General features: G+C 44.0%; 1 protein-coding gene across 10 annotated transcripts in view; it reads right to left on the bottom strand.

Annotated features, from left to right (window-relative positions):
• The window catches only part of SETD4 (SET domain containing 4), a 431,158-nt gene that overhangs the window by 348,821 nt on the left and 66,180 nt on the right, over positions 1-16,157 (bottom strand). The window lies entirely within an intron of this gene.

The following is a 16,157-nucleotide window of genomic DNA, read 5'->3' as shown; positions in this document are numbered from 1 at the left end:
TTTTATATATGGAATGGACAAATAACAAGGCCCTACTGTATAGCACAGGGAACTATATTCAATAACCTATGATATGGGCTTCCCTGGTGGCGCAGTGGTTGAGAGTCTGCCTGCCGATGCAGGGGACATGGGTTCGTGCCCCGGTCTGGGAAGATCCCATATGCCGCGGAGCGGCTGGGCCCGTGAGCCATGGCCACTGAGCCTGCGCGTCCGGAGCCTGTGCTCCACAACGGGAGAGGCCACAACAGTGAGAGGCCCGCATACGGCAAAAAAAAATAAAAATAAATAAAAATAAAATAGCCTATGATAAACCATAAGGGAAAAGAATATAAAAAAAAGAATGTATATGTATAACTGAGTCACTCTGCTGTATAGCAGAAATTAACACAACACTGTAAACCAAATATACTTCAATTAAAAAATATTGAAAAAAAACATAGCCTATCTGCTCATAGTAAATTACCTTGAGACATAAGTTGACAATAGCATGACAAAACTGGCAACAGCCCGCCCAGATTCACTAGTTAATCAAACCCAGCCAGGACTTTTCCAGAGTGTCCTCCCTGTTCCCATACAACCTGTGCTGAGCTGCTCAGGAGATAAGTTAATTTATTTCTGGGAAGAAGAGAGAAATATTCTCTCCCCTTGCCTGTGGGTTGAAACCCTATCCACCCTTCAAAACCCAGTTCAGATATCTCCTCCTCCGTGAAGGCTTCTCAAACGCTACCCATCTGAAATATCCTGCTCTGTATCCTCTGCACCTTGTATATAATTCTTTACACCCTTGAGGGATGGGATAATGTCTTCCCCCCAGACAAAACACGGGCTTGCTTATCACTTACTATAAGAACAGTGGATTCCCCAAGCTCAGCATTCGTCGGCTATGATACAAACCCACTGCACACCGAACATCCACCTGGACCCCTCATATTGCCCCTGTGGGGCTTGGAGGACAAGGGGAACCCAGGTCATCATGATACTCATTCAGTTTGCTCTGCCATGAATAATGAAGTCCCTTGTCTCTGACCCAGGACTCTGTCTTCTGCCAGCATCCAGTGAACCAGTAAGAGGCTAACTCATTAGCTTGTGAGTAAAATCCCAGACCCTTCCCAGATCCAAGACTGAGTCTGTGTCTTATCATCCTTGGGGCTCCAGAGTCTACTACAGGCCTGATCAGTACAATATATGTTTGGAATTTCATCAAGTTGAATGGACTAGACCAAATACCAGGAACTTTTCTTCTACTGAGTACCAGTGAGCCCGGAGTCTCTCAACCTGGGCACTATTAACATTTGGGGCTGGATCATTCTTTGCTGGGTGGAGGGTGGGAGGCGCTGCAGGATGTGCACTACAGGATGTTTAGCAGCATCCCTAGCCTCTACCCACTCTCCAACTGTGGCAACCAAAACTGTCTCCGGACATTGCCAGCTGTGCCCTGAGGAGGCAATACCACTCCCCTTTCTACAGCAAAGAGAACCACTGGTGCAGCCTACCCAGAGGGTAGCGGTGAGAATGGGAAGAGCAAGCAAAGGGGCCGTCACTAAGTTATAATGTAGCATCCGGACAGAGATATAAAATATTACACAGAGGGGGCTTCCCTGGTGGCGCAGTGGTTGAAAGTCCGCCGGCCGATGCAGGGGACATGGGTTCGTGCCCTGGTCCGGGAAGATCCCACATGCTGCGGAGCGGCTGGGCCCGTGAGCCATGGCCGCTGAGCCTGCGCGTCCGGAGCCTGTGCTCCGCAACGTGAGAGGCCACAGCAGTGAGAAGCCCGCGTACTGCAAAATATATATATATATATATGTATATATTACACAGAGATACAAAATATTGCACTGCCTTTTCACAGCTAGCAGTAAACACAACCATGTGAGCACCATAGGTGCCCCAGGGGCATCAGCTAGATCACCTCATTCACACCCTCCAGCATTTCACTCTGTAGGAACCTCAGGCATGGATGGGGTAAGCGGCTCACCCAAGTGGAATAGTTTAGACTTGAATCCAGAGCTGAGCGTTTCCAACACTCTTGTTCTTAATTCTTAGCCTCGTTATCATCCCACAAAGAAAGGGGGGAGACAGACTGGGGCTTAGAAATAAGGAGATGGGAAATCAAAGTTGACCTTAAGAAAAAAATAATAATAATCAAAATTACATGTCAACACCAGTCTCTTAAGGGTTAAAAATACATAACCCTTTAGATATTTTAAGTGGGCAAATAAGTGCCAGAATCTGTATTAACATGTACTTTAATTCCTACATTAAATGTTTAAGTACAAGCCCTCATGAGCTGCTCTCTTCTGCATCCAGAAAAATGCTAACCATCCAGTCCAGAAAGGAGAAAAGTGCCAAAAACTGTTTTAACGCAGCAAAACGCAGCCCTGGTGAACTTCAGTGGAGTACCTCTGCCACCTGGTGGCGAGTTGAAGAACTGTCCTTAAAACACGCAAAGCCACTTGGTACTTTGCAATGGGTGTTTGAATGAGTGCCCACCTCATTCCCAACTGAGTCAGACAAGAATTGATGCTCCAAACTGGCTACAGGTTGATACCAGATTTTGGTAATCTGGAGAGCAGAAAAAATACTGATTACCTATGGAATTACAAAGCTTGAGTAACTCCTAAGGAAAAACACTATTTTGACTTTATTTTAAACTTTCCCTGAGAAGCTAACATTCCCCTCATCCTTAATTCTCAGAAATGTTTTCAATGCACGATAGCGTTGTGTTTTGGAGGCAGAGAAAGACAGCCAGAAAGAAGGAGTAGGAAAGAGAAGAAATGAAAGAAAGGGGACATCACTGCCATATTTGGTGCCAAAAACCATAATTCTATTAAAAACATGCATATTAGTCAAAGATTTTTCAACATCTAAGTCAGTTTCTCTCAGGAATCCTAAAAACATCATTAATGTTTTTATTAAGAAATTAATGATGACTTCTTAGTTAAAATAATAAATTTACTTAAAAGTGGGATTAATGCCCAATACTAAGATACATCTACATAACTCATGTTGGTAAAAATAATTTCCTCCCATTATTTTATGTTTCAAATAGAATTGTCTCATGTCTTCATTCCTCAGATCTTTAAACTGTTCTCTTTCTCTACTCAGTAATATCATAGAAAAATCTATAATACATTTTTTGTTAATCTAATGAGTATTTTCTTGAGCATCTACTATGTACCAGGCATTGGGATATAGCAGTGAATAAGACATATCCTTACCCCATGGGGCTTGCAATATAACAGGGAGAAAGGCGATCCACAGGCTCTATGTAACAGGTTAAGCACCATCTCATTTAATTTTCACAACTCTATGTGGTGGGTCTTATTATCCCCATTTTACATATGAGGAAACTGAGGCTCAGGGAGGTTAAGTGGTTTGTCCAAGGACTCAGAAGACTAAGTGGCAGAAGCAGGATTCAAAATCAGATACCACTTCTCCAAAGCCCAGCTCTTAACACCTGTACGATCCAGTTACACGTTTTCAACAGCGAAGCAGGCACGATGCCAGGCCCTGTGGGGTATAGAGGAGGTGCCTCCAAGAGTTCGAACAGCATCTGCCTGCAAAGATTAGTACATGAGGCTTCCAGGCCCAAGAGCACACCTCCTCATTCACCAGCAGTCATTAAAAATAACTAACGGGGCTTCCCTGGTGGCGCAGTGGTTGAGAGTCCGCCTGCCAATGCAGGGGACACGGGTTTGTGCCCTGGTCCGAGAAGATTCCACATGCCGCGGAGCAGCTGGGCCCGTGAGCCATGGCCGCTGAGCCTGCGCATCCGGAGCCTGTGCTCCGCAACGGGAGAGGCCACAACAGTGAGAGGCCCGCGTACCGCAAAAAAAAAAAAAAAAAAAAAAAAAAAGAACGATCTGAAACTCCACTCTAACATTCTGGGGGGAAAAAAATCATTCTTAAAATTATAATTTAAAATGTATAATATGAATTGGTACAGCCACTATGGAGAACAGTATGGAGGTTCCTTAAAAAACTAAAAATAGAACTACCATATGACCCAGCAATCCCACTACTAGGCATATACCCTGAGAAAACCATAATTCAAAAAGAGACATGTACCAAAATGTTCATTGCAGCTCTATTCACAATAGCCCGGAGATGGAAACAACCTAAGTGTCCATCATCGGATGAATGGATAAAGAAGATGTGGCAAATATATACAATGGAATATTACTCAGCCATAAAAAGAAACAAAACTGAGCTATTTGTAATGAGGTGGATAGACCTAGAGTCTGTCATACAGAGTGAAGTAAGTCAGAAAGAGAAAGACAAATACCGTATGCTAACACATATATATGGAATTTTTTTTTTAATGTCATGAAGAACCTAGGGGTAAAACAGGAATAAAGACACAGACCTACTTGAGAATGGACTTGAGGATATGGGGAGGGGGAAGGGTAAGCTGTGACAAAGCGAAAGAGAGGCATGGACAAATATACACTACCAAACGTAAGGTAGATAGATAGTGGGAAGCAGCTGCAGAGCACAGGGAGATCAGCTCGGTGCTTTGTGACCACCTGGAGGGGTGGGATGGGGAGGGTGGGAGGGAGGGAGATGCATGAGGGAAGGGATGTGGGAACAGATGTATATGTATAACTGATTCACTTTGTTATAAAGCAGAAACTAATAAAAATAAATAAATAAATACACACATACATAAAATAAAATAAAGAATTTGGAGATATGGTCAGGAAAGGGTTACCCTCAGAATAAATTTTGTAAGAATTAGTAAATAATAAAGTTCTCTGCAGATGTATGCTAAGCTGAAAAAATAAATAAATAAATAAATAAAATGTATAATAAAAGTGAAATTCAACAAAAAGATTCCCATTAAGAGGATCATCAACAGATCCAGCAATTTCCCCACAGAGGGAAGAAAAGTCAGGTTTTGGGCAACGGATATCGTGGGGGGCTTCTGCTCCCCCACCCCACGAATTTAAAGTCATGATGAAGGACAAGGACTGGAATTTTCAGGTGGCCAAATATAGCACCTGAAGTGGAGATCTTGCTTCTGTACCAACAGTGCATTTTGAAAGGCTCCGTGATGTAGAATGTAAAAGGAGGAGTGAGAAATTACAAAAGACACTCCTCTTGAACAGACGGAAAGTCAGCACTTCTGGATATCACGTGCCCATTGGGCAGGTATCCTAAGTCTAGGCTGCATCTCACAAAGACCCGAAGTTGACCTCGGAAGAGAAGCTCCGCTGCTTACACCGCTGTTAAAGCCCATTCCCCCCGTCCATTTCTGGCAAACCTCTGATTTCCACTTCTTGTCTGAAACACACTGTTTGCTTGGCCAAAGCCAAAAGACCTGAGAACCTCCCAGGGCAAATGTTGATCTAAAGAAAATGTCCTAAGTGATCGGTGGTATTTATCCAGGTATTATTTCCGCCACCTGCGCTAAGTTTACCAAGCAGGTGGGGAGAGCTGCTCTCTCCCGTACGTTCCACTTGAGTTGCCTGGATACCACGTGTTGTGTTCAACAGGGAACATACATGTAATTGTTCCTCTCTTCACTTAAACCATAAGGATTCCAAATTAGATCATATCGCTGAACCACAAGAAGGAACCTTGTGCACATGAACTCTGCGTGGCTGACCGGAGCTGCCCTCTGAAACCAGAGGCAGCAAGCTTTGTAATCGAGAAGATGTTTCAGGGTCTCGCCAAACCAACCAACATTCAAGAATCCCTCCTCTTGGCAGGCATCAGTTTCGATGTGATCACTCCTAATTGCTGGTGATATTAAGGAATGGACCTCTGAGATCTGATTCCCTTTCTGCAGCCAAATTGCTAACGTACATTAAAAACACCCTCATAAACTGTCATTTGTGGGCAGAACCATCAGTGCCCATTCCAAGACATACTTGGCTTTCACAGACTGGAAAAAAAAAGAAATCGGAAAAAAATAAGCCCAGAAAGGGCATAATTATAATAAATGTAATACAAGGAGTAAACTGCAAAGTTGCAGCTACCGTAGAATCTTTGGCAAATCTTAAAATAAGATTATGAAACATCATGGAAACGTTTTAAGGTATCTTTTCACGAAATCAACTTTTTTTCTTTTGGTTCTATTTTCATTTCATAGCACTTATCACAACTGTGATTCATGAATTATGCACATAATTTTTTTATTTGATGTCAGACTCCCTGGTTATTCTGTAACTCCCTCAGTGAAGGGCCCAAGACTGATTTGTTTACACTCCCTATGCCCCATATATGGATGGGCACATAGTAGGGGCTCAAAAAATATTGATGCTATCTTTGCAATAGCACTGTGATTTCATCATCCTGATGTGTCACCTAGTTGTTTCAAAAGCACTCTGCATCATTTCGTAGTTTTGTTATTATAGTTAAGCAAGACGTTGCAGGGGTAAAGGGTACATGGTACCTCCCTGTATATTTTTTTTCTTGCAACTTCCTGTGAAGCTGTGATTATTCAAAGTCTTGGATTTCACCTAAATAGTGGAATTTCCATTTCGATCTCTCACACTCATGATGTCACAATGCTCTTTGCTTCCTGGATTTCACCAGTGTTTTCTGGGTTTCCCCAACTCTACTTCCAACAATCGGACATCCTGAGCAGCCGAGTGAAGCTCATCTTTTTTTCCCTCCAACCCTTGACAGAGCACATCCCTCTGTACAGCAGCCACCCCTCTGAGACAGCCAGCCAAAATGCCAAGTCTGATGCCAATTTTCATACCATTTATCCTTCTCTGTCTTTTCCACACAGAGACCACCAAAAAGTTATCACATGGCAGTAATTTTCAAGAAGAACTAGCTGGAATACCAAGGTTCAGGGAGAGATGTTATGTTGCTAAGCCAACCATTCCCTCAAGATTGTTAGTTGGCAATAAAATCCAGAACGTGTGCGTCCGGATTCCAAGTTGGTGAACCACACACTCCTAACTCTTCTTTTGCTGCATCCATGGCAGCCTCGTGCTACACAAAGAATCAGGCCACCACAGAGCTGCCAAGAGCCTTGGAAAACTGTACAAAGTACATTAAAATCAACAGAGAGTCTTCCCATGTCATAGTATTTGGATAACTTCTCACCCCTACAAGCTCCCCGAAAAGCCACTGGCTGAAGTCTGACACACTGGCTTGAATCACACAATCAGATTCAAACTTTTAAACAAAGCACTGTGCAGATATTCACTTGCCCGTGAGCCTGGGAACATAGCCCAGACCCACTGGACGGGAGGACAGATGCCATATCCAGGGGCAGAGACGAGTCAGGACTGCAGAGCGCTCTCAGAAGCTGAGTATATCAGCAGCCTCCACCAGCCCCGAGCTGAGCCCACTCTGGTTCTTCAGCCTCCTAATGAATGACCTTCTCCGGAAGAAAACAAAAATTCCTGCCTTTAACATTCACATCAGTCTCTGTGAGTCAGAAGACACAGGCTGTCTGGCTTTCCAACACCTTCACAGGCTCAGAGCATCGTCCTCTATCGACCCTTGTAAAAGCGGATGGCAACAGCAGAAGTTCAAGGAGAAACAGCTTTGAAAGCTACTCCAACAGTGAGACCGGGCTACCAGGAAAGACAAAAAGAAGTGAACGCCAGTTTTCATTGCCTCCTGGACCAAAGTGGGAGAAGAGGGAGAGAGGGCCAGGGGGAGGAGAGAGAAATGGTCTTCATTATTAAAATGCTTTAATAAGGTAGCATATACACTACCAAATGTAAAATAGATAGCTAGTGGGAAGCAGCCGTATAGCACAGGGAGATCAGCTCGGTGCTTTGTGACCACCTAGAGGGGTGGGATAGGGAGGGTGGGAGGGAGACGCAAGAGGGAAGAGATATGGGAACATATGTATATGTATAACTGATTCACTTTGTTATAAAGCAGAAACTAACACACCATTGTAAAGCAATTATACTCCAATAAAGATGTAAAAAAATAAAAGACTGATATTCTCACTGCCAGGCAGTGAGTCCAGAGAAAGACAAATGCCCTATCCTCTCATGGTTTTTGTTTAGCAGAAAAGTAATGTCCATTGGTATAGCATTTTTAAATCAATAAAGTACTTTCACATACAGAAACTCACAAACTCTCAGCAGCCTTGAGCTATTATACCCACTTTGCAGATGAGGAATCTGAGACTCATAGCAACACAGAGTAAGTGGAGAACCAGGATAACAGTGGGACGGTCAGCAGTCAGCAGGGAGATGAAAGAAGCAGGTGAGAACTCCCTTGCTACCCTTTGGGGGTAAAATAGAAGAAAACATAGTCCCCAGATCAGGGTGCAGGGGATTCATCTCCATCTTTGTGGTGGGCCTAGGACTCCAGAAAGGACTTCAGGGTTAGTTTATTCTTATTCTGACAATTCAAACAGAAGAGCCCCTAAGCTGATAATTTCTCATTTCAGAGGTGATTCATAGAACATTGTCTCCAAAAAGAAATCCACTGAGAAATGTGAGATGAGAGAGTTATAAACAAAGGGCCCCAGCTGCTACTTGAATCGGTTACATGCCTCAGATGGGACAGGAGCTTAGGCCAAAATATTAAAGGGCTTTACAGCGGGGCAGCTCACCTTGAAGTGACTCTGGAACACGACCTGGTCATGGATGGAGACGCAGAAGCTCAAGCCAGGGCCTCGGTGACAACAGGAGGTCAAGTTCACGACTCAAACCTCTGACCTCAGATAGTGAAAGGCAGGTGGGCCACACCCTCTGGCGCTGATGAAGCCCCCCTGCTCCAGGTTTCATAGAGCACCCACTTTCTAAACACAGAGACACGCACCTCTGATTTCCACGTGCAAACAGATGTGGCCTTGGGGGATGGAGAAGTAGGGAGGAGAGAGGAAACGGTGCTGCGGGAGAAACTGGGCCCTGCGTGCTGACCTACGCTCTGCCCCCAGGGTCCTGTCCGAACATCTCACCTTAACCCTAACCCTAACCTGATAGAGTGGGGATGCAAGGCCAAGCTTGGCCGGGGCCCCTTGAATATATCAAAGTAAAGCTTGGTTCCATGACCTTGGGGAAATGAGTTTTCTGTCAAGCTCAGCCTACAATTGCCTTTAGGAAACCTTTAACAAGGGTTTCCTTTGCCACGTCCGGCTGTGCTCTCTGCAACCATACCAGTGTCCCCACAGGCCCTCGAGGAGGTGGGTACCTGCTCATTTCAAATGTACTGAATCCAGTTGACCTGTCCCAGGTTGGGCCACTTGGACTGCATTTCCCCCTTCTGGTAGAGAATTTGGGGGCACACTGCCCTGGGCGGACACTGAGAGCAAAGAGTGCACTCCCCAAGTGTAAGCCCCCAACTCGACCTGGAGGCTGGGAGAAGGGATGGAGCAGTAACACTGAAGCAGGCCCAGCGCCCCCTGCCTGGTCCCAGGGGGACCCCATGGAGCAGCGACCACCGAGCGGCCCCCCTACTGCTCTGGGACAGAGAAATAAACGTCTGTGTCACTGACGGTGCTCAAAACACACACAAACAGGATGGACGGGAGGGGCAGCCCAGGAGAGAACTTTCTTTTGATGAGACTTTGGATTCTATGTCATGTTTTAATCCACAAGAAATTGGGTCTCACTTCATGCCCTGTGAAATAACAGAGCCTCCCTCCATTTTCCCAGCCTACTCTTCTGAAGTTTTATTCCAGATTTCTCTTTTCCTTCTAAAAGTTATAAGGAGGACTCCCCCAGCGGTCCAGTGGTTAGGACACTGTGCTTCCACTGCAGGGGGCCCGGTTCCACCCCTGGTCAGGGAACTAAGATCCCGCAAGCCATGTGGCATGGCCATGAATAAATAAATACATAAATAAATAAAAATTTTAAAATAAAATAAAAGTTACAACAAATTAGACCCAGTGTGTTGTCCTTTCATTTATTTTTTTAATTGTGGTAAAATACACATAACATAAAATTTACCATCTTCCCCATTTTTAAGTGTGCAATTCAGTGGCATTCACAGTGCTGGACAGCCATCACCACCATCCATCTCCAGAACTTTTTCATCACCTCAAACAGAAACCCTGTTCCCATTAAACAGTAACTCCCCACCCCACCCCCAGGCCCTGGCAACAACCATTCTGCTTTCTGTCTCTATGGATTTGATTCCTCCAGATACACCTCATGTAAGTGGAATCATACAGTATTTGCCCTTTGATGGCTGACTTCCTTCACTCAGCATAATGAAAAGTAACCTTGTGTTTCATGCATGTTGTGGCAGGGATCAGGATTTCCTTCCTTTTTAAGGCTGGATAATATTCCATTGTATGGATTTACCACACTATGCTTATCCAGTCATCCGTCAATGGATGCTTGGACTGCTTCCCCCTTTTGGCGGGTGTGAACAATGCTGCTATAAACATGGGCCTACAAAGTCTGTTGGAGTTTGCTGCTCTTCCTTACAGCCGCCCAAACTGAGATAATCAGAAATGAACAGGGCATCACAGAACACCGTCGGTTTACTATTGCGATGTCCCTGCCCAAGCCCATCTGAAGCTTGGGCCCAGGGGTCTGTCTCAGCAGCTTCCAAGGAAGGCCCCAGTTCCTTTTCAGTGCCCCACACACACATGACAACCAACCCCACAGGCCCAGCCATTGAAAAACACAGACCCATAGTGAAACGGTTGGGGCTTCTTTTTGAGGTGTTGAAAATGTTCTAAAATTGAGTATGATGATGGTTACATGCATTTGTGAATATACTAAAAACCAGTGTGTTGTACATTCAAATGGGTGAATTGTATGATATGTGAATTATATTTCAACAACTATACATTTTTGTTTAAATAAACAAAAAAAATTAAAAAAAATTAAAAAAAGAAAAACACAGACCCCCAACCTTCACACAACCCAACCCTCACACACACCCAACCCTCTCACGGCCCTGATACAGCAGAGGTCCTGTTGTCTCTGGGGGCGTCATGGAGCAACCTCCCGCCTGCACTCCAGGACTGCAGCACTTCCCAGCCTCAGGGCCTCACCCCCGGGGCCCCAGCATTTCCAACCCTGTCCCCAGCCCTCTCGATACGGAGTACTTTTGAAAACCAAACGCACCCTGCCTCTGTTGCGTGGACAAGGGCGGCTCCAGGTCTCCTGGACAGAAAGCCCTGCTCTTGCCTCGGACATCAGAAGTACAGAAAATATATCCCAGTAAATCATCCTGCACCATGAAGGGTTTTGTGTCCTCTCTGACTCTGGCCTCTTTGGTTCTATTTTTATTACATTAGTTCACTTTGCCTCCAAAGGGAGGAATCGATTAGAAAAACACATTTTAAATATCCTCATAAGATGCTCCCACTGTCCTTGGGATATAGATGCTATAGGAAGAATATGGAGAGAACTTTTAAGGAAGGAAAATGTGTCTAGAATCTATTCTGTGAGTTGGATAGAAACAGGCTGTGCAAGTCTCATTCACAACCATAGCCACAGTGAAGACAGCTGGTATATAGTTGGTGCTCAATAAATAACGGCTGGATGAGTAAATGAATGAATGTTGGAAGTCAGTGGAAGGATGAAGGGAGAGAATGGGTACCCCCTTATGCATCCGCCTTCACCTTCAATCAGCCAGGGCAAAGTGCTGCTCAGGATGGGGAGCTTCAGTGAAAACAGGGATCAGGCCGATGGCTCTTGCCTCCTGGCCCATCACAAGAGCATGGGCCAAGGTGAAATTCACAGGTAGGGGACCCCATGTGTACCTGCCCGGCTCACGGACCTTACCCAGCCTTCCTCTACACCGTGGCCATGTGAAATGTAAGGACAAGTGCCATGAGAATCACACAGATTAGTCAGGAAGAGCAGTGAGTCTTCCTGGATCCTCTTGACAGTGGGATGGATACCTGCGGTGACAAGAACAGGAGGGGGCGGCAGATGTCAACCCGGACTTCACACAGCCCCCTAGGGAGGCAGACTCTTCCCACCGTGCAATAGACAACCCACCCTTCACACTTCCACCTGGGTAGGTAAGCATCAGACAGTCAAACGGGGAGAAGGATGCTTTCCCACCCTTTTTAGGAAGATTAGGGAAGAAAAGTCCTTCTGCCTCCAGTATCTGTACATTGACTGGCTTTGCCAAGCCTGTGCATGGTGATGGCCACAGATTCAGACAAGATGCACAAGACAAGATGACCCAGACATCAGAAACCAGGCCTGTTTCTCAGCAAGGTACTGAGGAAGGAGATCAAGAGACCAATCAAGTTTTTGTGAAGAAACGTGATCAGAAACAACAGGAAAGACACCTTCTGTGCCATCTGCTTTAGATGGGCCTTTTTCTGCAACAGGCCTGCAGTTTTTGTCATCTGAACCAGTGCATTTAGTTGTAACTCTAAAGACCCCTGGCTCTGGATCCAGCAGACTTGAACTTGATCCAGGAAGACTGGAAACCGTCCTACCAGGAACCAGGAAGACAGGAAATCTACACAGAGTACAAAACTGTTGCCACCTCTTAAAGAAAGGGTCGCTCTCACTTTCTTTAAAACACTAGGGCAACTGCAGAAATAATTACATGCAGTAAAAATACTACTCCCCACTTCAACACAGCAACTGAGACCCAAGAAAGTCTGTCATTAAGGCCCATAAAGAAAAGAAAGGCGTATCAACATTGAGGTTTTGTGGTGAGTGGAGATGAAGCCTCCCTAGAGTTTGCTGGTTCTGTCTCACCCGGCTACTTTATCCCAACATGGCTGTGGTTTGGTCTTCAAACAACTTGAAAGATAAGCAAATACCCTTCCTCCCAGGTTACATTTGACTGCCCTCAGCATCCAGTGTGTTTCATGAATGCCAGCGGTATAGTATAAAGCCACAGTTCACCCACACTCAACCACAGAACCCCATCTAGAATAAACCATAACTGGGGCATAAGATCCCACCCAAACAACAAAATCAAATTTGATTAAAAGGTGATACAGCCAGCCTCTTTCAGCCACTGATCTTTTTGATGTGGGAAATATGAGAGTTAGGGAAATCAGATGGGTAATTCAAACCACTATAAAACACAAGCAGGCATCACAAATGATGTCTTACCATCAGAAACAAACACTCTGAAATGGATTGATAGACTAAATGTGTACTGTCCAATACGGTATCCCTAGACACATGTAACTATTTAATTTTTAGTTAATTAAAATGAAATAAAATTTAAAATTCAACTCCTTAGTCATGCTAACTACCCATGTCAAGTGCTCAATGGCTACCTATGGTTAGTGGCCGCCATATTGAATGGCACAGGTATAAAACACTTACCAGGAAGTGTTATTGGACAGCACGGAACTAGTTACTAAGAAAGGGAGAAGGAAAGGAGTTTTAAAAAGAAATAAAAGGGTTTGTTTTGTTTTGTTTTTAATCAGAAACTTAACTATCTACTGGGTACCTCTCTCAGAGATTCCTGAAGGCGTACTCAAACACAACAAACACATGGATGACTTGACATGCAACTCTAGGACTACACAAGCCAATGTTGTTCTATAAAAAAAGTAGTAATAGTAGAAGTGCCATGGGTAATTATTTTTGTAATTTTCATAGCTTTTTAAATAGACTGAGAACAATGCTTTCAACAAAAGGTTAGTTGGAGTTCTCATGCTCATTTTGGTAATGTGTTCTGCATATTATCATCTTTATATTTTTGCTGTGAAAAACTAAAACAATGAAAGCTTCTAGGTTACTCACTGTAGCTCATTTTTTTGGCAAACATTAATACTGTATTTCAATTTTTTAATTTTTTAATGCCATTTACCCCAAGTTTTCATACTAAAAATTCATTTCAAGGAATACTTTTCCCTTCTATTGAAAAAAGAATTTGTTTCCATTTGGATCTTTTCACTAGGTATATTTTCTCTCCCTGGAGTTCCCAGAATAAAATAAAGATCAAGTCATTTAAAATGAAACTGAGTCTGCTTTATTCATTTGGCCCAGAATGGCCAAGGAAGTAGGTGACAAGCTGAACTCTGTTTATCCCGTTGGCTTTTCATGTCTTGTGGTCCAAACTCTCAAGATTTCCAGCAATCCACCCAATTTTCCCTCTGTTCATGGTTAATGGGATAACAGGAAAAACACAGGTTTTAAAATCAAATACCATCGATAAACTCTATGATTTTGAGCAAATTACTTATTCACACAGCGCCTGTTTACTTACCTGAAAATGAGGTTAATAACAGAAACATCACAGGCTTATTGTAAACATCGAGTCAACGTGTGTAAATCACCTAACCTAGTCCTCAGCACACAATAATTAATCTGTATTAGTATTATAATTATTATTGTTGTTGTCTTTCTTTCTATGGCATTGCTTTTTTTTTTTTTTTTTTGCGGTACGCGGGCCTCTCACTGCTGTGGCCTCTCCCCTTGCAGAGCACAGGCGCCGGACGCGCAGGCTCAGCGGCCATGGCTCACGGGCCCAGCCGCTCCACGGCATGTGGGATCTTCCCAGACCGGGGCACGAACCTGTGTCCCCTGCATCGGCAGGCGGACTCTCAACCACTGCGCCACCAGGGAAGCCCGGCATTGCTTTTAATATGTACTGTATTCCTGAAAGTGACCGTCTTTAGCTTGGTCTTGAAAATCCCTCCTCTGATCTGCCCGAGGAGCATCCTAGCTAGGCACATAATCTAATGGTCCAAGGTCCCTCCCAAACTCAGTTCCAGCCCTGGGGTGCACCTCAGTCCAGACATTAAAACAAAGGAACATCAAGAGAAAAGTAGATTCTTTGAAATAGGTAGTAAATATTGATAGACTTCTGTAAGTCTGATTAAAGAAAAGAGAGAAGGCATAAATAAAAAAGATTAGGAATGAAAAACAGAAATATAGATGTACAAATTTAAAAGAGAAAATTATGAACAATTTTTGCCAATAATTTGAGAACTTAATTAAAATAGATAAATATCCAGAAAAACACTAATTGTCAAAAATGAGTATAGAAGAAATAGAAAACCTGAATGGTCCTATAAATATTTACAAAATTTAATCACTGATTTAAATTCTTTCCTCATCTGGATGATAAATACATGGGGTTTATGATTCTATTCTCTCCACTTTTTACGATCAAAAATTTCAAATATATGCAAACGTAAAATTAGTAATAATAACAATTTCCCACATAGAAATGTTTCTGCAGGTAAATTCTATCAAACACTCAAGGAAGAGGAATTCTACTCTCTCATAAAATTTTTCAGATACTAGGAAAAGAGGAAACAGCACAACTCATTTTTTACACTGACAAAATCTTGAAGTCAAAAGCAGACGAGGATGAGATGAGAAAGGAAATTTTAGGCCAGAGGAGCTACCCTGGGAACTGGCATGTGTCCATGCAGAGGTTGAACTCCATGGTGAACTTGCCCTTCAATTAAAAGAAAGCCATATTTTACACAGTGGTTGAGAGTCCACCTGCCAATGCAGGGGACACGGGTTCGATCCCTGGTCCAGGAAGATCCCACATGCCGCGGAGCGGCTGGGCCCGTAAGCCACGGCTGCTGAGCCTGCGCGTCCGAAGCCTGTGCTCCGCAATGGGAGAGGCCACAACAGTGAGAGGCCCGCGTACCGCAAAAAAAAAAGAAAGCCACATTTTACATTAAAAGCTTTATCATCCTTCACCTTTTACATTGTGATATATTGTAATTAAACTCCAATCCTTCCATTAACACCTGATAAATCCACACACTTGAGGGTTGTGTTGTGGACGAAGTGAAGAATAAAGCCTGTGCTGCACCCACCGCCCTGGCTCCCAGAGACCCAGAGAACACATGAGGGGCCTCTAGCCTGTGTGTTCCAGGTGGAAATCATAAGCAGAGTGAGGGGTGAGGATGTAGGTGACTCCTATTGGCTTTGCTGTTGCTCAGGTCCCATCTCCAGGTGACTACTCAATGAAATGATCTGATGTGGACAAATCTTATGAATCAGCCAGGGACACCCCACAGCAGCCTCATGGCCATAGCTCAGGACAGGCGGATGCCTTTCCCCTCCCACTCTCATCAGACGTGAAGCCCACTCCTTACTGCCCCTCCGACAAAGGTGTTACATAAGAAACATCAGAGGTTTGAGCTATCAACTACTTCACTCCTCTGTCTCTCCTGCTGGCACTGGGACCTCATTCGTATCATCAGCCCAACTATACAGTGTCTTGCTAAGTGAGACCAATTTTAGTAACTTCAGGAACTAACATTTTCTTGTAGTCAGTAATTTCCCATTTTCCAAGGCCAGATCATTTTGAACAGA

The sequence above is a fragment of the Mesoplodon bidens genome (genome assembly GCF_964165515.1).
Source record: "Mesoplodon bidens genome assembly, chromosome: 5".
NCBI lineage: Eukaryota > Metazoa > Chordata > Mammalia > Artiodactyla > Ziphiidae > Mesoplodon > Mesoplodon bidens.
This window is presented reverse-complemented; position numbering and strand designations above follow the sequence as displayed.